We start from the raw sequence: 26,754 nt of genomic DNA on the forward strand, positions 1-26,754 counted from the left end.
CAATGAAGGTGTCTGTGCACACCCACATCACTAGTCTGGTGCTTGTATATGTCTTTTTTCATTGTTTATTTAAAAATAAAAGTAATTTAGATATTGTGGCTGCACCGGACTATTGTTTCTTCACTGCCTGAAGAGGCTGTATGTCGTTGATATGCCTCTTATCTGAGGCTTCGTGAGCCTTAACAGGCTAAATCCACTTCAATGGTGAAACAAAGGAAAGAGGGACTCCTTCTCCTGACACGCTCTGTTTCACGGGAGCTTCGTGCGTATGCTTGCTGCTGCAGTGTGTACTATAAGGATTAAGATCCTTTTCAATAGTAGCTTAGAATCTTAGCAATCACCGCCGGGCCCGGCTCTGTTGTCTTATTCCGTCACGTAATGCGCACTAGTAATACAGGAACGGCTCCGACTCCGCCTCTCCAAAGGAGGGGGCCGGAGCACTCTTTTCTGTTGTGTCCGGGCCCTCGTAGCTGCGAAGAGCCTCCGCCTCCCAGAGGGTGGGGGCCGGAGCTCTCTTCGTTCGGAAAAACTGAGTGAAAGGGCTTCCGCAGAGTTCCGCCGCAGCGCTGAACCCCTAATGTGCCAGGGCCGCCCGCTGCAGACCTCAGACTCGCTGTTATCCGACAGGCTCTCTTGCCTGCACGTGTGACTCTGTATTAGATGCAAACGACGTATATTTACATTAAACAACGTACTTAACGCATAGTTAAAACTGCATATAACTCGGCCACGCTGTGCTAATCTAACTGCTCATGCACTCGCAATCCTTTCCTGTGCTAATACACTTATAAACTTGTCATTAAACATCAAGACTTAGTCGTATAACTTGTCAACATAGGAGGTGGTAAAATATGATACTTATCTGCGTGAAGAGCAGTAAAAGAAGAGGAGGAGCTCAGGGACAGGATCTGGTCATAGCTGAGCATAGAGGGAGATGGACTACAGAGACTATGGGCATTGTAGTTCGGAGAAAGGGAAAAAGTCATGTTGGACGTTTTACAGTATTTTTTTATTGGTTTGTTGAAACTGCTGAGGAGTAGTAATAAAAGAAGTTGAAGCATAATGCTCGCCTCAAGTCTTGCCCTAGAATAGGAAAGGTGAGATTCTGATGTCTGAAGATGAGTGGCTTGCCCAGCACACTCTGCTCTGCCAAAAGGCTCATTCCCCATTATAATGCAAGGCAAGGTTTACACTTCCGGGGCACTGCAGTGAGCAGATCAGATGCCGCAGGAAGGAAAAGCGATCCATTTCCACAGCCTAATATAAGCCACATGAAAGTCTGCGCCTCCGGTCAAGGCCCCTGTCCCCAGGCATCTCAGAGTGGACAAAGGACTCGCATGAAAGTGCTTTTCTTTGGAGAACAGAATTTGTTAGAATGGTCTGAAAGGGAGAGCTCGCCTCTTCTGTACTCGGGCTGCAGCACTTTGAAGAAGGAGACATTCAATGCCGCCTGCATTTAAAGCACTCGGAAAAGCTTTTAGAAATACTGATATTCTGGATAAACAGAGACCAATGTGCATTTAACAAACATTATAACATACCAAAGAAATACAGAGTTATATGTCACATGTTACATGAATAAGAAAGGCTACTTTTTCATTCATGAGAAACCATCGGAATATGCTTATATATGTTCCTTTCTCTGGTGGTTTTATTTCCAGGAAATAACGTCAAGTGGCTGTCGGTCTGCCATTATCCAAAGACACAATTTCCAGCATTAAAGAATTCACTGCCGAGGAATAACAGGTAAGCCGATGGGGCTGGCTTTCAGTTCACTTGCGGTATGCAGGGCTGTTACATAGAAGAGAGGGGGGGCGGTGTTTGACAGCTAAGCTGTTTTGCCCAGGGCTGCATTCTCCGTATGAAGCCCCCCGCCCCCACCAGTTCTCTGCTTGAGAGAAAACTCAAAATGTCGGTCCCAGAGAAACACAAACACATTTTCCTGGAGTGTTCCTTTTCGGCTATTGCATGGAGTTTATGCGCCACTTATAAGCTGAAACCATTGCATTGCATTGCAGTACAGCTAGGGGTGACATGATAGGTCAGGAGGGACGCACAGATTTGGGTGTTGCTTAGTTATGTACCCGCCCATTCACTGCCCATGAACATGCTAATCCCTATGGCCCGCTCCCCACCAAGCCCACACGACAAACCCCTGGGAACTCTTTAAGCTAGCCCTATCAAGCAGCAACATCACAGTTGGCCTACCAGGTCTATTACTAAGCAGTCCGCTGGAATTGAATGGCCTATTTGTAGCTGAAAATGCACTGCTGTTATCCTAAACATCTTACTTGATTTGTATTCGTTACTTGCACTGAATGCCTGTTAAAAAAAGCACTGACAAAGCCAAGAGTGTTACCTTGTATATACTTATTAGGTTGCCATTTTGCAGGCACGGTTATCAAACGGCCAGGTAATAACACCATTTCCCAGCTGTTGCCACCTTATGGGTGGGTGATACCGTTATGGCAGGGCCTGGGAAATGCCTATTCTATTTTGGTCTCGTGCAGAAGGGATGTGACCTAGCAGTTCGGGCTGGACTGCCCTTTTGTTAGAATGGTCTGAAAGGGTGGGAGCAAGCCTGATTTGTATATGATCTTTCTCCTTTTCTAACGGCTTGGCAGGGAAGAACAATGGTCTGGAGGGTTGCCCAGAGCAATGCCATAGGCTAAGATTAATTCAAAACCTTCCAGTCGTCACCTCTTTTGTTTTGCTGTAGTCACCCCAAGTGGGAGGGGTATGCCCAGACGTGCGTCACGTGCCTGCTGGGCCTAGAGACCAAAGCTACTCATCACTGATGATGGCCAATGAGGCCAAAACATATCCGGGAATGCTTGTCTTCTAGTTCAGGAGGGATGTGACCAAGCAGTTTGGGCAGGACTGCTCCTTTTGGGATGGGGCGAAGCCTGATTTGCAATTCTAAAGCTTCCCGCCATCACCTCTTTTGTTTTGCCAACGCCTATCCCATGACAACAAAAGCTATAGGGGGTAATTCATGGATTATTTGCGCTGAAAAAAACGGGATTTGAGCGCCATTCTGCCCGCAAATCCCTGTTTAACAAATGGGGATTTGCGGGCAGAATGGCGCACAAATCCCGTTTTTTTCAGCGCAAATAATCCATGAATTACCCTGATAATCGTTAACTTTGCCAATAATTGCTTTTTCACATCAGTGGTACATTTCGAGAGAAGGGCATTGGAAGCAGACAGCATATCTGCTGGGAACAAGATGAACTGCCACGGTCTCACAGTGGACTACCTACCCTCTCTGATCAGCGTACTTGAAAGGTAAATTATGGAACATATATTCTTTCGGGAATGGGTAGAAGGTAACATTGCGTGACATTATGATTTAGTTTTGATCCGGCCCGTGCCTGCCGCGGTGTCTGAATGTAAAAGGAATTCTGGTCGATTAAGTCAAAAACATTCCGTCTAATTAAACGCGGGAGGATAAATCTGCCAGGGACCAAGAGAAAGATTCTGCCTATTAACAGTGATTTATTTTTTTGATATTCAGCACGCGGTGGCCAGCAGTCCATAATTTTTGAAGGTGTGTGAGGCAGGGTCACAGGAATAGCGGGGGCAGTGATTTACAAGGCTTCACAGCGCGCCTATTGACCTTCTCAATCAGAAAGACTGGTGTCCGGAAGAGCAATGAGAACAAGTACACCACAGTGAGGTCACGTGATGCTGCTTAATCTCCACAGCAAGGTGCCGGCTAACCCTGGAAAGTTATATGCCCTTCAGAAAATGACCACATTTTATTTTAAAATGTTTTTAATAGCTCTTGCATTTTTCCCATTTGGCAAACACCATTCATGTCTCATGCAAAGCTGAGCTTTTTTACCTTTTGAGAATGGAATGTCTGTCTTGTTATGTGAGCACTCAAGGGGCTGGAGAAGAAAGACCCAGCAATATCACAGTGATTTGCAAACTTGGCTCCTGCAGAAATGAATATCTTGTCTGTTACAGGAGCCGGGCATCTGCGCCCTTGCTTTGTTTTGAGTAAACACATTAGCCTTGTACACAATGAAACAATATGGCCGCCTGTGAGGCCTGAATAATCAATACCTGGGGGCAGCCACTGGGTAATGTTTCAATTTTCGACATTGAACATGAAAATGAAAGGCCATGCGGCAGTTATCTCTTTTAATTATCGTCGCTCTGTGCCGTGGGGATTACAGGAATAATGCTATCTGGACACATCTAAAGCAATTTCAGATAAATGGGGGAAGAACACATAATAAATGTGTGTTTCCTTATGATGGGCCTCATTTTCTTGCAAGGTTATCTAGACAAGCAGTGTAGCTGCAAGCAAAGAGGTGGAATGGAGTCTTCAGGGATTGTACAGTAGCGCATGCCTGCTCAAGTCAGTATTTTTGTTTTAAAGAATTTTTATTTCATTAATATTTGTGTATATATATTTATTTTATTTATTTAGTTGATTTAATCAAGTTAATGATTTTTACAACAAATCGAAATCAAAACGAAGTGAAAAGCAAAGAGTAGAGCTGAGCGCTGAAAGCTGAGAAAAAAAAAAAAAAAAGTGGAGTAGAACTTAAGTTTTCAGAGAGATATAATAAACTTCAGAGTCTGTGTAGTAGCGATAGTCCAGGTATTTCTTTCTCCGCTCATCAGATGTGTCCACCACATTTCTTCTTCCCTGGTATATGATGCAGAAAGGTGTGGTAGCAGAAATTTCTCACCTACGGCTCTGGTTCCTGGGCAATTTAAAAGGAGATGGCGTATGGTTTCTACGTGTGTCTCGTTTTTACAAAAACGACACGTGTTCGAGTTACTTTGTCCTCTGAGTTTTAAGATCTCATTTGTCGGCAGTAGGTTCAGACGCGCTCTCAAGAACAAGTTTCTACCAGCTTTATTTGGGAACTTGCTCAAGTAGTTCGGAACAATGTTTAGTTTGCTCTGATAGGAAGGCAAATGGCTGACTGATTTTGCTTTAGATGCAATGTTCAAGGTTTCAATCCAGTCGAGCTCACTGATTTTCCTTTTTCTTTTTAGCGAGTTGCCGATGAGATCCTGCTCCGAAGAGTTTATTTCCACAAGCTTCTTTTTACGAGCCATTTCCCAAGATTTTAGCACAGAGGGGGAAGATGTCAATAATTCCGTGCGTACGATAGCTAGCACATGAGGACAGTCCAAAAGCAACAGCTTCCTATACAGTATCATCGATTTAATTTCCACGGTCCCTTCCAACGATAATAGGCCAAGCTCTCTTCTGATCAAAGGGGCCGATGTTGACTTGGGGATGCCTAGAACAGTGCGTCAAAATAGACCCTCTAGCTTCAGCCACAAGTTTGTTGGTGTGTGAGGGAGGGCTTCTGCAGCATAGGTAAGGGTTGGCACCACCTTCATCTTATAAAATTTAATCAAGGGTAACAGGGAAAAACCACCGAACTTGTTGTCCAAAGCCCGGCCTTGAGCCGCTAGGTTTTTTACTTTGGTCATTAAGTAGCTTTGGAGGGTTGCATTTATACTCGAGCAGTCCAATGCTACTCCCAAGTATGTGATATTTGCGACTTTTTCCAGTGCTACCCCATCCAGGTACCAGGCAAGTTTTTCCTTAGGTCGTTTGTATTTTTCCATTATCAGGATCTTGGTTTTGGCTGTATTTATAGTTAGATCATTTGTTTGAATATATGTCGCCAGATGGTCAAGTTGACGCTGGAGACCGATAGGAGTCAAATCCATTAAGATTAGGTCATCAGCATAGAGTAGTCTCGATGTTTTCGACTTGCCCATAGTTGGTGGAAAGGAGCGGATCGTTGGCTCTGAGGCTTTGAAATCGCCGAGATAGGCAATGAGGAGTGACGGAGCAAGGGGGCAACCCTGTTTCACTCCGCGGTCAACTGGGATTTCAGATGATAACAAACCAGCCTGGGTTAGTCTCACTCGCACCCTTGTTTCTTGATGTAAAGCTTGAATCGGTTGGAGGAGTTCGTCCGGGCATTTCCAAAGACTCAGTTTTCTCCACAGGCGCTCACGGTTTACTTGATCGAAAGCTTGCGCCAGATCTATGAACGCTAAAAACACTCGTGGGCCTCCTCCCAACACCTTACTTTTGAGTGCGCTGAGAAACATGATGTTAGTGGTTGTACCGCTGTTTTTTGTGAATCCCGTTTGAAACGGGTCAGCGCATTCGGCCTCCCTCGCCCAGTCCTGAAATTTTTGTAGTAATAGAGAACCAAACACCTTAACGACCGTATCCAGAAGTGCGATAGGGCGGTAGTTTTTTGGATATTCTTTTCCGCCCTTTTTGAATATCGGGACTATGATAGATGTTGTCCATGAAGACGGAATTTGCCTTGCCCGTTTGCAGCGTTTGAAGATTTCACTTATCACACAGCCCACTGACTTGGATATTTCTTTAGGTCAAGGTTTGTTATTCCATCCGGGCCGGGTGCTCGCGATGGTTTCAGTCTATGCAGGATTTTGAGAATCTCAGATTCACTGCTCAAATCTATCCATGGTGCCAGTTTTGTAGCAAGTTCGAAGGGGCTTGACGGTGCTGGCGCTTTAAACAGATTTGAATAGAATGTTATCCAAGTTATTTCCCCACTAGGGTTAGATGGTAGAATCTCGTGAGGTGACAAAAAGGATCTTAGGAGTGCCCAGAACTCTCGGGGGTGGTGGCCGCTCACAAGCTTCAACATGGCTTCGGCATCTTGTTGGTAAAATTTGCTACGGTGGTACTTGAGCCAAGATTTGTAAGATTTCTTTTCTTGATTCAAGGTTGCCTGATTTTCAGGTGAGGGAAAAACAGCAAATTTTCTTCTGGCTCGCCTTACTGATCTCCGTTTTAGGGCCAGTTCTTTGCTGTATTGATGTCTAGCACAATCGTTATTTTGTCTGAGGCCAGCAAATTTAGCTCTAAAAGGAACCAGAAGTGGTTGATAGTCTGGTAATTGCGGGTCACTCAGTAGGTTGTGCTCATTTTCAATTGCTAAGTATTGAGCCTGTATCTTTAAGATCGAGGATTCTGAGAGTCTTAGACGATTTTGCTGGTTATTTAAGTCCACTTGTGCTGGCGTAACTGAGTTCACAGGCCTTGTAGTCTTCCATTCCAATACAAGCAGGTTATGGTCGCTAGCCGAGGACCTGCGTACCTCGAATGAAGTGGTCAACGCTGCCAAAAGCCTGCTTACGAAGATGTGGTCAAGGTCTGCTGAGGAGTTACCTCTTTCCCAGGTGGGCGGCCTCTCACCTCTGGGGAATAAATCCTCAGCACAGAGCAGATCACGAGATGACATCAACGACAACCAAGCCACTCCACGTTTGCTTCTTAAGGTCGAAAAAAGAGGTAGGTCACCGGCTGAGTCATGTGGTAACCAGGTGGCGTTTAGATCTCCGCAGATGATCAGCAGGGCCTCAGGACACCCTACTCGTGCTTCATCGATTGAGTCCTCAATCAGTGCTATGAAGAGTAAATCAGTCATAACCGCAGGATTCCAATATACATTGAAGATGATTAAAGATTGTGTTTTGGGCGTTCCCTTTTTCACCTCTGCCTCAATCCAAATAACTTCTGTGGCCGATAAGTGAGTTGTCGCTCTCAGAGTGTTCTTTAAGTGTAGGCCGGATCCACAGCGAATTGCAGTTATAAGGCCTGATGACGGTCGGCCAAAAGGTCCTTTAACAGCTGGAGCGAATGTCAATTCGTATCCGTCTATGGAGGGGCGTTCTATCATCCAAGTTTCTTGCAAGCAGATGATATCTAAACACCCCAAGTTTAGGTCTCCTTGTTTCGTTAGATGCTGGAATCCACGAGTATTCCATGACCCCAGGGAGAGATCTGGTTTACCAGTTAGTAGTGTAGAGGCAAGTGGTGCGGACAGACGCTCAACGAATTGCTATTTGTTCTTGTTTATCGTCAGTGGGTTGGGCAGCCATGCCCATTGTTCCGCTGGTGGAGCTTGTTGTTGAAGTTCATGAGTGCCGGTCTCTTTGCCCCCCGGTAATTGATGTATGGTCCTTACGATTCTCGACCTGGGTCCCTGAGGACATCTTCCTATACCCAATGGATCCTTAAGGGCAATTCCGTCCATCTTTGTGGCCATTTTGGGACACTGACTCTCCTTTTTGCCACTGGGATTCCAAAGAGAAGACTGGGGGGAGGCAATCTGTAAAGCTGGTTCATTGTGTATAGAAGTTTGTCTGGATCCTCTCTCCTTGCCAGGTCTTGAGTGCAATTGTGGTTTGTTACTCTTCGTAACTGCGATACGAGGTGTAACTGGATTAGTTGATTCTGAAGGTTTCCTGGGGGGGGTAAATAGAGCACTCTCTTCCAATTCAAACAGGTCAAAGCCCATTTTTAATAGATGTTCCGCCGCCTCGGAGATCCTCACTTTGGCCCAGTTCGTTTGCACGTGCAAGTAAGCGCATGCCATTTTTCCTTGGTGAAAAGGTTCGACCCTGGTAAGGTCATTTGATTCGACTTTTCTGAGCGATGGTACGCATTTAAGAAGTTGTAGCAGGTAGCTTCTATTTAATATCACGTAGTTTCTGTTATTTGGCAACTGTTCGATTTTGAAGTTTCGTTTTGATTTAGAAGCATATGCCGTTGACCCTCGCCCTTTGTTTTCACCAGATTTAGAGAGGTGCAGCTTTTGCTTATCTTTCGTATTTGTATCTGGGGAAAGTTGATTTTCCGAAAACCATTTGTCCCAGGTGGCGTGCACCCATTTAGTTACAGAAGGGGAACTTGATCTTAAAGGAGAGTCGGTTCTTCTAACCCCCGGTCTTGAGCGAGGATTTTTGGAACTGAGCTCTCCCCTTTCTGCTTCTTGGAAGTTAGTATGGTGCCATTTGGGGCTACTGTCTTTCAACGGACCCCCCCCCAGCTACACTTTTTTTGAAGCATCTTGCAGCGACTTTCCAAAGTACAAAAAGGCGAGGGCTCCTTGTCCATATGACGAGAGTTATTTGTTGATTCCTGATCATCAGATAGTGTGTAAACACTACAATTCAGTAAGTTCTCATCTATCGCATGCTCAGATTCCTTATTTACAGGAACGCTATCTAGTACATTGGACCCCGGCTTCAGACTTCGAATTTCCCGTTCAGCCACTGATTTTGATGTTTCGCAAATTAAGGGGGGTCTCAGACCAGCGGTTCCTTTCGCCTTGGTCTTTCGCCGATTGTACTTTATTAATGGTCGATTGAGGAGAAAAGAACTTAATAGTCATTTGCTTTTGGGTCGTAAGATGACCTTTCGTTACAAGAATAGCCTCCTTTGCTTTCCCGTCCGGGACAGACCCCTGGTCTATAGTGATTTCATTCGGTTCATCACATATTGCTCCATTTCCCTTGGCCTTGGTGGACTGTGGCTTGGTCAGTATCGGACCCTCACACAGGGGCACGTAGCTGACAGTTGTTCTTAGTTCATCAAGTTGAAATTGCGAACTTGGGGCCAGGGTCTGGGAACTAGCATCCACCTGGAGGCCTTTCGTTGATTGTGCTGAGGACTGACCGAACTCCTCGTCTTTGGTGCCCTTTTCCATTTTGTTGTTCAGTGCGTTGATATAGCCTTCCAGAAAAATTAGACGGCTATTCATCATCGCTATAATGGAGGTATGATCTCTCATTGAGTCGTTTATTGACTCAAATAGTTTGCAAAAAGGAGCCATGGCCAGGGTTACAGTTGACATAATGAGTCTTAGATCCGTCTTTTTAGGCGAGGTGTCTTTTGTAGGCTTTCCTCCATTCTCGTTAGAACGTATGGGGCTCGTTGAGCTAGATACCGTTTGGGTACTCCCAAACAGCGGGCCAATGGAAGGACTGGGGATCCCATAACTTGTTTGTGCCACCACTGCGGGGCCCTTTTCTTGCATAAAAGGCTCAATTGGGACCGGGACTTTCCCTTGCGTAGCTAAACAGGCCACCTCGATAGACCCCTGATCAAATTGATCCGGAGTCGTAGGTGCTGAGACGCTGATTTCTGTTTCATTTACATGAGAGGAAGTGAAAGCGGGATCTTCGACACCACTTAAGTCGATGATAGTGGACACTGGAGATCTTAAGCATGCCTGTTTTTTGCAAAAAAGACTTGGCTGTCGATGATGTAGCTGCTGAAACTACCGACCCAACCGGCAGTGGCCTGGCAAGGGGGCCCGTTGCTTCAAGGGCCGTACAAACAGCCGATGGTGATTGGGGGTTTGAAAAGTTAGTAGCTCTCTCCAGGTCGGATGTAAGCTTGGTAGGTGGAATTTGCGGGGGTGGTACACCAGTTCGGGGAGAGCCAAAGTGCCACCTGATATTTGCTTCTTCCACAGTTCCTGCAAAAGAAAAGGGTGCTGGTTCCAGTGAAAAGGCTGGACGCAAGTCAGTAGAGCCTCCCATGACATTTATGGGAGCATTTTGATCCACTGTTACTTCTAAAATCTCCACATCCGAAAGTTCCTCTGAAAGTGAGACTTTCTTTTTTAGAAGATTTGCGAAGAATCTGTTGTTTACCGACAAATGTGTTATATCGTCCTTCTGGTGGTTATGCTGAAGATGTGACAGAGCGCAGGAGTGTCTTGGGTGCTGTGTTTGCTGGGCTTTTAACCCCAACTTTTGATGTGAATGTGCACATCGTTTCCTGCGAACCGGTCCTCCTCTCTTTTTTGGATACGAGACATGTGTGGAGACCTGAGCTGATTTGATTACCCTATCGGCTCTCACAGTCCTTATCAAAGGGTCGAACAACCCCATATCAGGAGGAGCCGCTTCAGTTGAAGCCGCTCGTTTCGCTCCTTCCAGCGCATCCACCTCTAGAGGATGCGCCCCTAGTTGGGCTTCGCCAACATCTGGGGGGGGAGGATGCAGGATCGGTGCCACTATAAGGCGGTTTGCGTCCAAACTTGTCGAAACTGGCAGGTCGTCCGCCAGCGCTGCCTCTCCACTGACCTCATCGCCCACCTGGAAACTAGGGCTACAAGCCCTTGGGCGTGATGAACACGGAGGGTCAGCGGGAGGTAGCTTGTCGCCCGCCGCCCCCTCTTCACCCATCAGACCCACCAGTCCCTCCTCACCTGCGACACACGGCGCTTCCTCTCCTCCGAGGGGGAACTCCGCAGACGCTTCACACGGCGGGGGGTGACTAGCGGTCGCGGGGGACTTCTCCATTGGCTGGGGACAGGCAGGAAGACAAACAGGAGGCCAAGCAGACGGTAGAGACTCCCGGGCATCCAGCTGGTGTGCTCCCGGGTCCTGGTTCACTGCTGCAGAGGGTCCGGGTGTGATGAGGGCCAGCCTTGACACAGAAGAGTCTGCCTCAGAATCTGAGTGGGGCTGGTTAAGCGCAAGGATCATCTTTAATTTGGCGCTCCGCAATCTGGGACCTAGGGTCTTGGGTTTCAGTAGTGTTGACTCCGGGTAAGTGGCGGAGATCGAAACGCCAGCCAAAGTCAAAGTCTTTTTGGTCGCTGCAGCGGCAGACAATTGGGACACTCGGGGAGTGCGGCTTTTTCTGCTGGCAAGCCGCCCTGCCCTAGCTGCCATAGACTGCAGAGACTGCCACTCTGCAGCCACTCTGCCAAAAGAGGGGTTTTGAATGAAAAGTTCAACCCTCTCAGTAGTAGACACTGGAAACAGACTCCAAAGCACAGGAATCCAACAGGAACTCGTAGAACGCTGCAGAGACTGCCACTCTGCAGCCACTCTGTGGCCGCTCCGCGGGAAAGAGGGGTTTTGAATGAAAAGTTCAACCCTCTCAATAGTAGACACTGGAAACAGACTCCAAAGCACAGGAATCCAACAGGAACTCGTAGAACGCTGCAGAGACTGCCTCTCTGCAGCCACTCCGCCACTATTTAAAACCAAACGACAGACACTCTTTGCTATCACTTGGCTTCATTTGTCTCTGGTCCTCTCTGAGATGGTAGGATTTTCCATGCTTTTCTCTGCACTTTGTAATGAGATTTTTATTTGGTGTGGAGGAATGAATGGACTGCGGTGCCACAGAGATCAACATATTAATATGCTGTACAAAGTTGCCTAATTTATTTGAATGTTTAAAGTTTGGTATTGCACGTGTTTTGTGTGTGTATATATAATATATATATATATATATATATATATATATATATATATATATATATATATATATATATATATATATTACACAGCCCGCCGAATTGGCCGTGTAGTTATGGTTAAGTTGCTAAACCCATACGAAGACCACTTTTTCGATGGATCAAACTTTGCCATAAAAGTATATGGGGCCTGCTGAATATTTTGGGAAAGTTGAGTGAGGTTTCGTGGAGGAGGGCTAAGTTATAGGGGGGTGTCCCAAAGTTCTTTTTCTTTCATAAAGTAAATGGGGGAAAAACTTTGCGCACGGCTACAGCCCAAATGGCTGGACGGATTTTAACCAAATTTGCGGCAGGAGCGGGGGCTTGGTTCTGAAAGTGTGCTTTTGTGTGTTTGGTGGAAATCCGACCAGTAGTTTTGTTGCAAAGAACGTCGCAAAAAATGTGTGATACTTGGCTCCGCTCTGCGGACCCATTTCCCTGTTTGCTACGCAGACAAAAGTCTCATTGGCTGCAGTACGCCGTGATGTCGGCGAACATTGGACGCGGCCAGTGGTTGGCTGGAGGGAAGCGTGCTGTGCGTCAAAATTTTTGGGAAACACCACCATGGTGTATCGGAGGACAGTGCGTCGCCAAAAGGGCCTGGCAAACATACTTTACGCCATGTGGTGGTGGGAAGAAGGGATAGAAAGGGTGGGAGAGTGAGAAGTGGTTCATCTGAGATATGTCATTAGGTGGAAGAAAACGGTGATGCGCCTGCACTATCCGTGCAAACTGCGCCAATTTGCGGGTCCCTCCACAGGCGACTACCATGTGTGGTGAATGGAGGCAGCCTTCATTACGGAACGATAGCTCATGCAGCGACCTCTTACCGTGGTGACTGGTGGCAGCTCAATTGCAGAAGGAGAGTGCGTTGCACATGAAATGCACAAACATAGCGTGTACTACAGTGTCTTGCGTGTGGTAAGCGGTAGCGTGGGTGGCGGCCTTGTACCGACAACTATGTGCCGTGGTTGCAAGTAGGTTTGACATTGTTGCCTTGTGTGTGTGGTTCATCCGCATTGGATACATTGTTGGTTCCATGGGTGTGGGGATTGTTAGCACATCCTACAGTGTCTAGGCCATGGCTGCAACAAATGCAGTGAACAGTCCTGCAGTGTGTGCACTGGGTGCATTGTTGAAGTACTGTGTTCATAGAAGTGGATAGGGTTGAACTGCATATGTTATCGGCTTGGGTAGTGTCCATTGCGCACAGTGCAGTATTGGTTTTATGTACTTAATACAGTGCTGGGAGCACAGCGACTGTTGTGAAGATTTTGTGGTTTGGTTGGCAGTACTACAATGCTATGTGAATGGAAGTGGGTAGGGGTGCCGGAGACCGTGGTATGTTTGTGGATTCTGCTAATTGTTACATGTTTGCATGCATCGCTGTATTATGGTGTGGGGGTTGGGTAGAAGTGCAGCTGCCTATGTTACATGTGTGGATTGTGGCACCTGGTCAAATGTTCGCCTGCATGGTTCTGTTATGTAATGCTAGGTGTGGCCAAGGCCTAGACTGTTGGGTACATGGCCAAAGGCCGTATGCCATGCACCCAAGAGCCTGACCTTGACGACAGCCACCACATTATAATGCAGCCATTCAGTTTTAACTGTGCATCTCTCCGAGGGTGGTGACCTTTACAGAATGGTTGTGGAGGACATTCTACACTTGGTAGAACACCCGAAGTGAGGTGATCTGCGTACATTACTGTATGGTGTAGGTCATTGCATGTGTTGCAAATTAGGGAGGCACATGTGACCATTTTTACGTTTGCTATGGGTTGCCCCTTATAAGAGCCTTGCTTTAGTAAGTTCTTTACGATATTGCACCATGAAAGGAAGTCTTCAGCATCACACATTTAAAATATGGACAATGTACACAGCCAGCCACATACCGTTCACCACACCCACTGGAACATTATGCAGACATGCATGCAAATATGTGGCCGGGATGAAAGTTGGCAGGTTCAATTGCAGATAGGGAGTGCATTGCACATGACATGAGCATTTAAACATAGGGTACGCTGTGGTGTGTTTTGTGTGGTGAGGCCTAGTGCCTTGGATGCACGGCTGGAGCCCTTGCGCCTACAACTATGTGGCCTGCTTGCAAGTAGGTTTGACATTGTTGCGTTCTGTGTGTGGTTTGTGAGCCTTGCATATAGTGTTGGTACATGGGTGTGGTGATTGTTAGCACATCATACCATTTTTAGTCCATGGCTGGCTGATGGAGTGAACACTCCTGCAGTGTGTGCACTGGGTGCTGTGTTGAAATACTGTTTGTATAGAAGTGGATAGGGGAGAACTGGATATGTTATGTGCTTGGGTAGTGTGCATTGCACAGATTACTGACCACTGTACTGCACTTTGAAGTATTGGCTGTTTGCACTTACTAGAGTGCTGGGAGAAAATAAAATATTGCTACTAGTACTTTGTGGTGATGGGTGCCGCTCTGGGTGAATCTGGATGCTGAAAGTGTGCATATTTCTGGTAAACTTTTTAATGGTGGTGCTTTGAAATCACACGAGACGTGTACTCTCAGTGTGTAAGGGTACATAGGGAGTGCTGTACAGAAATGATAGTGTTTGATGAAGAGGTCATGGATGTCATTGGTGCATGCCTGTGTGACTATACCTAAGGAGGGAGTGCAGCAAAATGAATAGTGGAAAGGGAAGAAGTACTGTCCCTGCTTTACTGGGGCACGACCCTCGCTGTAGCTGGGAAAGGGCACATGCCACATCCTGCCCTTCTAAACATGGTGGGCATGGAAATGCAACTGTGGGGATTATCCAATCGGGTGTCCAGGGTGTGCTTCATAGGAAAGGGCAGCACTGTTTTTTTCCCAATACTTTGTGTACTGAGGTATGCTGCACAAAGAGGCATTGCTGTCACCGGGGTCGGTGATATCTTCGTCCGAAAGTATATTTTCTGAAATCTGCCCCTCCCCCGACTCCTCACCTTCTTCTTCCTTCCAAGTACCCTTCTTTTCTTTTCTTCGAGCTGACACCTTTTTTTTATGAAGATAGGGACGACTCCGGAAGGAAGCCACCGTGCCCCCCTCCAAGAGGGGAGACCAGGGGGCCCCACCCCCGGGATCGACCAAGAGGGGAAAAAGCCCTTAGGCACAAAAAACCCCTGTATTATAGTTCGGTGTCTTGTAGGCGTAGAACCAGGAATACTTGAAAGGTAAGAGCTGGTGGAAAGTGTCTGGAGGCAACACGAGGAGTGAATACTCCAGAACTCAGGCAGTCCAGTAAGCGGTCCGAGGATCTGGTACACAGGCTAGAAGTGGAAGTAACTAATACAGCAAGCAAAGGCAGTCCAGGGGAACAGGCCGGAGTCTGGTACACGGGAGGTCACAGCAAGCAATACTGAAGGTAGGCGAGGGAGGAGCGGAATGAGCTGAACAGACAAGAGGAGAAAAAAGCGGTAAGTGAAGATGGGAAGGAGGGAGGGTAAGCAAGATGGAAGGAGGGCAAGGGAGACGGGTGAATGAAAGCAAAACCAATGGAGTGAGAGAAAGGCAAATAGGAATAGCGGAAGGAGGAAGGAAGAACAGAAGGGACCGGACAGGGTACGAGGACCCGACCAGCAGACAAGCGAGAGACTCAGAAGAAAGCCACAGGCAGCAAGCAACTCAGCTAACGGACAAACCAGAAGCGTTGCGACGCATCCGTGACCCGGAAGTGGCCGGTTAAAACACCGGGCCACGGAGCGCCCAACCAATAAGAATCAGAGGAAGGGAAACCAGGAAACAGGGGGCGTGGCCGAAGCGAACGGAGCTAAGTTCCGCATCGCCAGCGGCTCCATAGACGCCAGGAACTCGGCGGTATGACAGTATGCCCCCTCCTATAAGCTCCTCCCCAGGTTTCCCTGGATGAAAGAAGTGGTACTTGCGAAGTAGGACAGGAGCATTAATGTGTGTGATGGGTTCCCAAGAGTTTTCCGAGGAAGGGTGGCCCTTCCACTTAACCAAATATTCCAGCCTGCCCTTACGATACCTGGAGTCACAGAGTTGGGCGACCTCATATTCAGCTCGAGTGGAATCCTGAGGAATCGGGGCCTGTCTAACCTGTCGTGCCCATGTGTCAGCATGAAATGACTGGAGTTGGGAAGCATGGAAAACAGGGTGGACCCTTTTTAAGTTGTTGGGTAGCTTTAAGCTAAAAGCCACAGGATTGATTTTCTGTATGATCTCATATGGCCCTAGATACTTGGGAGATAACTTGGAGGGATGTACCCAACGAGGTAAATATCTAGTGGAGAGCATGAATTGGGTACCCACATCCCATCCTGGTACAGGTCTACGATGTTTGTTGGCTTGAATGCAATACCGGGCTTGGGCTGACTTAAGGCCTTCCTCTACCTTCTTGTGTGTGTCTCTAAGGAGGGAGAGGGAAGAATCTACTGATGGTACGTTAGTAGAGCGGCTCGAGACAGGAAGAATGGAGCGAGGGTGAAAACCATAAGTACCAAAAAAAGGACTGAACCCCAGAGCGGCATGTGTGGAGTTATTGTAAGAGAATTCAGCTAGAGGGAGTAGCGTGCACCAGTTGTCTTGTTGGGAGTTGATAAAGCACCTTAAGTACTGTTCCAGGGTTCCGTTCAAGCGTTCAGTTTGCCCATTGGATTGTGGATGGAATCCAGAGGTGAGAGCTCTTTCGATACCTAGTCTGATACACAGGGCCTTCCAGAACCGGGAGGTGTACTGACTACCCCGGTCTGAAATTATCTTGTTAGGTAGACCGTGTAACCGGAATATGTCTTGGAGAAACACTTCCGCCATCTTGGCTGCAGTAGGGACGCCAGGCAATGGGGAGAAGTGAGCCAATTTGGTAAATGAATCCACTACTACCATGACACAGGTGCATCCTTCAGACGGGGGTAAATCTACTATGAAATCAGTAGAAATCGTGCTCCAGGGACCCTTGGGTACAGCATTTGGTTCCAGTAGACCAATTGGTCGTTTACGGGATGACTTACTCCTCAGACAGACTATACATGACTGAACGTACTGCTCTACATCCCTTCTCATTGTAGGCCAGTAGAAATGTCTTTGAAGATAGTCGTGAGTGCCAGCCACTCCCCTGTGTCCTCCTAGTTTGGAATCATGACACCAGACAAGTGCGGTCTTATGAAAAGCCGGAGTGGGTAGATAAAGTTTTCCTCCTACAAGGTAAAGGCCGTTCCTGATTTCATAGGCCAGATCTTTAGAGTGTCTTTCAACTTCAAAACGACCTCCAGAATCCTCCTGTACCTGCTGAAGGAATTTAGAAATAATTCCAATAGTCCTGGACTGGGGAAACATCTGTTCAAGATGCGTCTCTGACTCTGGCAGGTAATCACTCCGGCGGGAAAGTGAGTCGGCTACAACATTCGTTTTGCCAGGGATGTAGGTTATGTGGAATTCGAATTGGGCGAAGAAGTGAGCCCATGGGGCCTGTCGAGTATTGTAGCACTCGAACTGTTTGAGAACCTGTAAGTTCTTATGATCGGTCCTTATGATGAACGGGAACCTTCCTCCTTGAAGCAGATGGCGCCATTCTACACAGGCCGCTTTCATGGCTAGAAGCTCTCGCTCAATGACCGAGTAGTTCCTTTGACTGGAGTTTAGGGTCTTCGAGAAATAAGCCACCGGATGTTCTGTACCCTGGATCTCTTGAAGAAGCACCGCCCCTATTGCGGCTGAGGAAGCGTCCGTCTCTAGAACGAAGGGTAGATGTTGGTTTGGTTGTTGTAAAATGGGTGCTGAACAGAAGGCTTCCTTAAGATTTCCAAAGCTGTCTTCCGCCTCCGCTGTCCATTTGAATGGAGTTGCAGACTTCTTTAAGAGCGAGGTGATGAGTAGTATCTTTTGAGAGAAATTAGGGATGAATCTCCGGTAGAAGTTTGCTAACAACAGGAATTTCTGTATCTCTTTGACTGAGGTGGGTGAGGGCCATTCAATGATGGAAGACACCTTGTTAGGATCCATGGAGATACCGTGGTCTGACAGAATGTATCCTAAATAAGGAATGGAGGAGACTGAAAACACACATTTGGCGAGCTTAACAGACAACTGATTTCTCTGTAACCTTCTGAATACTTCCCTGACATGTTCCACATGGTCTTCAGGTGTACGAGAGTATATCAGAATGTCATCTAAATAAACCAATGTGGTTTGACACAGGAGATCGGAGAATAGTCTGTCCATAAATCGTTGGAATACCGACGGGGCGTTTACCAACCCAAACGGCATTACCCGGTATTCAAAAAGTCTGAAAGGAGTCCGGAATGCTGTCTTCCATTCGTCTCCTTTCTGCACCCGGAGTAGGTGATGAGCATTCCTCAGGTCGAGTTTGGTAAAGATGGTAGCACCCTGTACAGCTTGTAGGATATCGGTTATCAATGGCATAGGATACCGGTCTTTTATGGTAACCTTGTTTAGACCGCGATAATCTATACACGGCCTCAACTCCTTTGAATCCTTTTTTGAGATGAAGAACAGGGATGCCCCTGCAGGGGACTTTGAAGGCCTTATGAGCCCGTTCTCCATGTTGCTGTCCAGGTACGTTCGGAGGTATTGTTTTTCTTCTAATGACAGTGGAAACATCCTACCGAAGGGTACCAATGCACCTGGGGTGAGATCAATGCAACAGTCTTCAGGCCGGTGTGGAGGGAGCTCGATGGGTATCTTTTCAGTTGCCACTTCATTGAACTCCTTCAGGTAGTGTGGGAGACAGTGCACCGTTCTGACTTTGCAGCCATTTGTGGTCTTGACGGTCTCGAATCTTGGTTCTGGCAAGCATTCCGATTTGCATAGTGAGGACTGAAAACTAAGTAAGTTTCTAGACCAGTCAATACTGGAGTTGTGTCTGCGCAGCCAACAGATACCCAGGATAAGAGGGAAGTGTGCAGCCCTGATGATATTGAATGTGATACTTTCGGTGTGTTGTTGGATGGACAAAGTAAGTGCTTCAGTGGGGTGAGTGATCAAACCCGAGCTCAAAGGTTCGCCATCAACTCCTTCCACTTTTTGATCTTCTCGTTTGGCTATCCTCTTGACTCCATGTCGTTCTGCCCAATGGGTATCCATGAAGTTCCCTGCTGCTCCACAGTCGAGTAGGGCTAAAGTGGTTACTTCCTTGGGGCCTACTCTGAGAGAAACTGTGAGCACCATCAACCGGGAGTCCTCAGATGTTTCTGTAGAGGATACAGAAAGAGGCGCGTAGGGACTAAGAGCAGCCTCTCGGTAATGCGTCCCAATGTTTACCGAGGGCGAGCATTTCCCGACCTTCTGGGTGGTACTTCCGGACAATCTCTTAATAAATGTAATGAAGATCTGCAGTACATACACAAGGAACCCTCCCTGCGCCGTTTCCTTTCTTCTGGTGTGAGCGGGGCTCTGGTGGTTCCAATCTGCATGGGTTCTTCTTTAGTTGTCCGTTGGAAGGGTACAGATGCAGGTGAGTGAGTCTCCACGAGAAGGGGTACACTTAGCCTGGTCTTCTTCTTTTCTTGACGTCTTTCCGTCATTCTGAAGTCAATTCAGAGGGTAGCTGTCAGGAGTTCGGCGAAAGACACTGGTCTTTCTATTCGGGCTAGTTCGTCCTTGAATTCCTCCCTTAAACCTCACCAGAATATGGCATACTGAGCCTGTTCCTGCCAACCTGCCTCAGCTGCCACCTGTTTGAAAGTGGTGATGATCTTTCTCTGTCTGTCAGACGCTGTTGAAGGGTGGCGTTAGCTGTCTTAAGGTTCTGCATCTCCAGACTTAGACGTTGTACAGCGGCTACAAGTGCTTGTACCTGCTGTGGGGTGGCCATCTCTTTTTGGCGTTGCAAACTGTCACCGGGGTCGGTGATATCTTCGTCCGAAAGTGTAGTTTCTGAAATCTCCCCCTCCCCCGACTCCTCACCTTCTTCTTCCTTCCAAGAACCCTTCTTTTCTTTTCTTCAAGCTGACACCTTTTTTTTATGAAGATAGGGACGACCCCGGAAGGAAGCCACCGTGCCCCCCCCAAGAGGGGAGACCAGGGAGCCCCACTCCTGGGTTCGACCAAGAGGGGAAAAAGCCCTTAGGCCCAAAAAACCCCTGTATTATAGTTGGGTGTCTTGTAGGCGTAGAACCAGGAATACTTGAAAGGTAAGAGCTGGTGGAAAGTGTCTGGAGGCAACACGAGGAGTGAATACTCCAGAACTCGGGCAGTCCAGTAAGCGGCCCGAGGATCTGGTACACAGGCTAGGAGTGGAAGTAACTAATACAGCAAGCAAAGGCAGACCAGGGGAACAGGCCGGAGTCTGGTACATGGGAGGTCACAGCAAGCAATACTGAAGGTAGGCGAGGGAGGAGCGGAATGAGCTGAACAGACAAGAGGAGAAAAAAGCGGTAAGTGAAGATGGGAAGGAGGGAGGGTAAGCAAGATGAAAGGAGGGCAAGGGAGACGGGTGAATGAAAGCAAAACCAAGTGAGTGAGAGAAAGGCAGATAGGAATAGCGGAAGGAGGAAGGAAGAACAGAAGGGGCCGGACAGGGTACGAGGACCCGACCAGCAGACAAGCGAGAGACTCGGAAGAAAGCCACAGGCAGCAAGCAACTCAGCTAACGGACGAAACCGGAAGCGTTGTGACGCATCCGTGACCCGGAAGTGGCCGGTTAAAACACCGGGCCGCGGAGCGCCCAACCAATAAGAATCAGAGGAAGGGAAACCAGGAAACAGGGGGCGTGGCCGAAGCGAACGGAGCTAAGTTCCGCGTCGCCAACGGCTCCATAGACGCCAGGAACTCGGCGGTATGACAATTGCTGCTAATTTTGAGTTGGAAGGAGTGGAGGCTTTCTGGGGCACTGTCTATAAGTGCAGTTTCTGCGGTATGGTTGGCCTTTGCAGATGTGTGGCCTCTGTCAGTACTGTTGATGTTGTCGTGGTGCATTATGGCGGTCTACATTTGGGGAACATGCCGTGGTGACGTTTGCTCCGTTGCCTAAAGAAGTTGATGGAAGCAGTGATGCAGATTTTTCCCACTGCCAAGGTGGTTTTCTCATGCATACCACCAAGAGGAGCATGGGACCATGTCGTTGTAATTTGTTGGCAGCCAGAAGTCAGAAGGTGTTTTATAAACGGAAGCATGTGTCAATTTATGTGCATTGCTGGGATGTTCTCCACCGACTATGACATCATTTCATTAATGAGCGAAATTTGCATTGGTTGCATGCAAATGGCATTTCTTTCACCGCTGTTAGCAATGTTGGTTTGTTTTACACTGTGCAAGAAGCGTTGAAGAGAATCCTGTAAAAATGTTAGGAGGAAAAGAAAACCGAAACTGAGATAAAGAGCAAAGACAAACAATGTTCTGTGCAAGCACGTAAAAGAAAAAAAACATAAAAAAAGGCGCTTTTCAGAGCCACCACTACAAACGAAATCCCATACCCTGTTTCAAATGTATTTCCCCCTCCCGTTCCTAGAACGATAACTGTGCAGACTCCACGGTTCTGTCAGGATTACACATGCCACATCCGGGCCTTTTGAGAATGGCAGGCATGGAAATGGGAGTGTGGAGGCTAAGGCATTGGTCAATAAAGTTTCTGGTTGTGGTGTGTATGCCAAAAACTGTGGCAGAAGGTCTATTTCTACAGACAAATGCAGAAGCCTATGGTTGAAGTGTGCAAGGTAAATGGCAGGGATCCTGTTTGTAGGCATGCACTCTATGTAATTGTTGTACGTTGCTAAGAAACATTGAGTGCTACTTTTGTGCGATATTTTTACAAATTTTGTTGAAGATGGATAAGTGCGGAACAACATTTGTAGCATTGTCGGAAGGAAAGAAAACATTTACTGTTTGGATATTAGAATGCCTAATAAGGGTAAATGAAAACGTTGAAAGCATATACCATTGCAGTGGCACTTGATGGTAGGTGATGGGAGAAATAACAGTACGTCTTTTAAGTACGTTGTGGACGTTCAGTGGCAGACAGCCTGCTCAGAAACACTTATAACAGAGTTGTAAAAATAGTGTACAGAAAATATTTCTACCTGTTCTTTGCGGTGATGGGTGGCCATGTTGATGAATGTGGATGCAGAAATCTTGGATAGTTGTACAGAACTTTCTACTGGAGGTGCTTTCGAATCACATGCCACTTGCACTCTGAATGTGTAACGGTACATATGAAGTGTTGTACACAACTAGCCGCATTACATGCTGACATCTTCAATGTGATTGGTGGATGCGTGTGTGACTATTTAACAGTAACTAATGAGGTAGTGTTGGACAAACAATAGTGGAAAGGGAAGAAGAACTGGTCCTACTTTACTGGGGCGCAGCCCTCGTGGTTGATGAGGAAGCGCGCGTGCCACATCCTGCCCTTCTCAGCATGCTGGGAATGGGACTGTGGGGATTATCCAATCAGGTGCTGCAGGTTTGCTTCACAGGAAGGGGCAGTAACATTTTTTTATATATAGGCCGGAAGACATGGAGAGACGCACAGTGTTGTTCGTCGGTGATGCCTTTGTGCAAGATCTGCACAAGTATGCCGTACAGAGAGGCTTTCATTGCAATTTTGATTTGGAATGAGTGGAGGCTTTGTGGGTCGGTGTCGACCTGTGCAGTTTTGGCGATATGATTGCACTTTGTAGAGAAGTAGCCACTTTTGCTACTGTTGATGTAGTGGTGGTGCACTATGGAGCATTCCATTTGGGTTTCATGACTTGCGCATGTGTGTTCTGTCAATTGAAGACTTTAATGAAAGCAGTGAAGTGCATTTTTCCCACTGCGAAGGTGCTTTTCTCATGCATCCTCCAAAAGTATGGGACTATTCAAATGCATTTTGTCGCCAGCTAGAGCTCGGAAGATGTTTTATCAACAGAAGCATGTGTGATTTTATGAGTGCTGCAGGGATGTTTTCCTGCGACAAATACATCATTGGTCCTCGAAATCAGCTCCTTTTCAATGCAAATTGCATTTCTTTGTCGATTGATGGCACTGTTACTTTGTTTTACAATCTACAGGCTGCATTGAAGACGCTATTGTAAGAATGTGAGGAGGAGAAGAAAACAAAAACTTATGTAAACACCAAACAATAAAGGAGCCTTTGCAAGCACCAAAAAAAAAATATAAATAAAAGGCTCTTCTCAGAGCCACCACTACAAATGAAATCCCCTACCTTGGTTGAAATGTATTCACCTACTCCTGCATGCGCATAGTAGGAAAAGTCAGCGGACATTGCAGTAGGTGTAGGATTACACATGCCAAATCTGGGGGCTTTTGAGGATGGCAGGCATGGCAATGGGACTGTGGAGGCTAAGGGATTGCTCAGTAAGGTTTCTGGGTGTGGTGCGTATGCACAGACTGTGGTAGAAGGTGTATCTGTAGAGAGGGAGACAGAAGCGTACGGTTGAGGCTGTGTGTTGCAGGAGTCAGACTGTATGCATTTTGGCGGAGTCTTACATACATTGGTTGAAAGTGAATACAAAACACTGTGCAGTGGCTGTTCATTTTGGATTCTATCATGTGGATGCACAGTAGTGTGGAGTACCTGCAATAAAGTAGCTGAGTGTGGTTCCTCTTTGTGGCATTTTGGTTACGCACGATCATCCACACAATACAATTTTTCATTGTGGAGGGAAATGTTTAGGACATGTTATTGGGATTTCTATGCAATTTCTGTTGAAGGACACACTTGGGCAGGTCATTTGTATGTCTCCAAATGACTGCATAATATGTTGAACCATTACACAGGCACGAATGTGGCTGCGTTCTTCTTGATTTGGTCCGTAAATGGAGAAAGCAAGTCACATTGCCAAGAAGGCTATTTGTGCCTTTTTCCGGTTCCATGTAATAATGTTGCCACAAAAATCTCGCCATGCAACAATATTGCCGAAAAATGGCCGTTTTTTGTGGCAATATTATTGCATGGGACATGCGGGGGACACCCCCCGAAACCCCCAATTTATTTATATATTTTTTTTTAATTTTATTTTTTTGCCCCTGTCCCCATATATATGGTCACCCATATAATATCGCCACAACCTTTTCCCAGCGATATTATTTACGGCGACCATATATATGGGGATAATATTACCTGATACCCTTTTTCCGACATGTGAAAATGTCCTACTTCCACAATGGAAATAATACATTTCATAGCACGAACATTTTTTCCACCAAAGGCTTTCATCTCCCTGATCTTGGCATTCAGGTTTTTCTGCTACGTATGCAAAATGCATTGCTGTGCTTTTTGGAAGTACAGCACGCATTTCTCTAGTAGGTCTTGTGCACTTCAGCCCTTTGCAACGCAAAAAAACACAACAAGAACCCTCTTTTTACAGGCAGCTCTTTGTACCCGAACTGACTGCAGTGTTTTCCACAGGGCCAAGCCTCCCATTATTTGCAGCACAATGTGTGGAGGGTATAGACAGCACGGCGGCATGCATCCTTTCATTGGCAAATACATTTTATACCTCTGAAAGGAGCTTTTTCTTTAATGTTTTCCTTTTTCCGTTCTTTTGCATGTTTCTTGGTCTTCTAACATACGACATAGAAGTAAAGGAAGGAAAGTGAGGGTACGGAAGAACCACCACCCACAAGGATAAAATAGGGCCAGTGCAGACAGAGGAAGATGTTGGGTGGCCTTCACTTAAGTAGGTGGCAGTCATTGTCATGCTCCCAGACTGAACATTTCCAAGCACTTTGAAGTTGCTCCCTCCTGCAGAGTACTGTGTCGCCGTACAGGCACAATACAATGCCCTTTGATAGGTAATGGTGTGCTGCGCAGCATATGGTCTGCAACAGTGCTTTAGGGCTCTGCTGCCCTACAGGTGTGTCACTGGTGTTGGCAGGAGCAAATGCGGAGAATGGTGTACAGGAAAGTGACCTACTGCACTGTTGGAAGGGCAGAAAACTGCACACTGCTGCCTTGTATTTCGATTTAAGGTGTTGTTGCATGCAATATGGTCACTTGATGGTACGGCATTAGCCGTAGCACCAGCATTGACGGAGAGGAGTAAATTGTGAAATACAAGACTTCTTTCAACAAGGACAAATGCAGCTTCATTACATTGAGCAAGAACATAATTATTCAGGCAGCGCCGCGTGGCCACGGTTCGTTTCAAAGCAAAACTCATATTGTTTGAGATCTGTAGGTTCTGCTGTTTACTTAGCTGTTGGTACATTTAGTTGTATGGAAGTAATGAAGCAGGAACAGTGATGCGCTTTTCCATACTGACTACAGACTGTCACACTTGTAGTGACATCCGCTCTCTAACACTAGAAACCGCAGGCGAGAACTTGACACTTTACCTCACGGTGCTCAGTGCGGAGACACTGTGTCTGTTTCACGGGTCATGGAAGGGCTAGCAGCACATTAATCAAAATAATGGTCCATTTAACACACCCACCGTCCACTGGAGGATGCTGCTCCTTGCTGCCACTGGGCCTCAGGCAGCCAGGCCTGCTGCTGCCATAATTTGGTAGGTTTTGACAGCGAAATACGTAGGCGATACGATTGCTTTAAAAACAGTAGGCTACAGCATGATTCGTTAGGGTTGGTGACAGGGGCGGTGTTACCAGTACACAGAGGATGAAATACATCTCCGCATAGCTGTGGAATGGACATACGAGCGCTCCCACAACTAATTAACAGTGCATTAGCAGATGCAGATACCTGCATTGTGATTGCACATACGCCGGGCAGGTGCAGTCTCCCTAGGAAACCTCCATTTTGCTTACCTGCTCCCATCTCGCACACTATTCTGCGCCACAGACTCACCATGCAATTTCAATACAAAAGGAAAAGCTACTTACACACTCATCAACACTTTACATGTACATGTTTAATGTGCACAATTTAGATATTCTACTAGCAAAGGGAAGGACTAGCACAAATGGATACATACACAGGGGAATTTGGAATTCCAACAAGTTTGTCATGAGGGGAGCCAAGGATTGAGGTCTCATCATAACGTCTCTGATCACAGGGATGTTGTTGGGGATGGTGCGCTGGGAAATGGGGAAGGGGTAGATGTGAAGGTAGGGCAGTGGTATTTCATTTATCCAATATTATGTCCTTGTACAACATCTTTTAAGGCGGCTACATTGTTTAGCAATTGTTCTACTTTGACGTCCAGGCTGCATAGATTGCCTTTTAAAGCATTTCCTTCATTTCCTTTGGCCATATGCTGTTCTACAAAAGGTGCCGCATCTGATGCATTGCTTTCATTTCTAGTATGTCCTGTTGAAGATAAAAATATCTGTTAGGTGTACACGAAGCAATATATATTAACTGTCTTACTTTTCAGACTGTGCTACGTACCAAAGGCGTTACTATCGTTACACATTTCGTGAAGAGGGAAATTCTCTTCCAGCTAATTTTGGGTGCTTTGCATTGCTGCGTACAAAAAAATATCATGTTTTTCCAGTGTGGCACACTGCACAAGCTATGCAATTATATGAGAACCTTCAATGTACTTACCGAGTTGTATCTACGTTCTACTCTCAATACTTTGCATTCCTTACTCTGCCATTTCCTTCTTCGTTTCTATGTTAAGCAGGAGTGCGGTGATATTGTTGGAAGCGGACCTCACTTCGCCTACTGGTGCATTCTATTATGGTGTATACTCAATGCTTTTGTTCTGTTTGTTTCACAAGTACAGAGTTTGCAGACGTACCCCATTTCTCCTTGCAATGCACATACATGGTGCTCTTTGTACACGTGCCTTC

At 46.7% G+C, this 26,754-nt stretch overlaps 1 long non-coding RNA gene across 1 annotated transcript in view; it reads left to right on the plus strand.

Annotated features, from left to right (window-relative positions):
• The window catches only part of LOC138512922 (uncharacterized), a 306,467-nt gene that overhangs the window by 12,017 nt on the left and 267,696 nt on the right, over positions 1-26,754 (plus strand). The window contains exon 2 of the long non-coding RNA XR_011281616.1: positions 1,662-1,746. This is a non-coding gene — a long non-coding RNA (uncharacterized lncRNA). The remainder of the gene's footprint in view (positions 1-1,661; positions 1,747-26,754) is intronic.

The sequence above is a fragment of the Ambystoma mexicanum genome, chromosome 12 (genome assembly GCF_040938575.1).
Source record: "Ambystoma mexicanum isolate Mex_15411 chromosome 12, UKY_AmexF1_1, whole genome shotgun sequence".
Taxonomy (NCBI): domain Eukaryota; kingdom Metazoa; phylum Chordata; class Amphibia; order Caudata; family Ambystomatidae; genus Ambystoma; species Ambystoma mexicanum.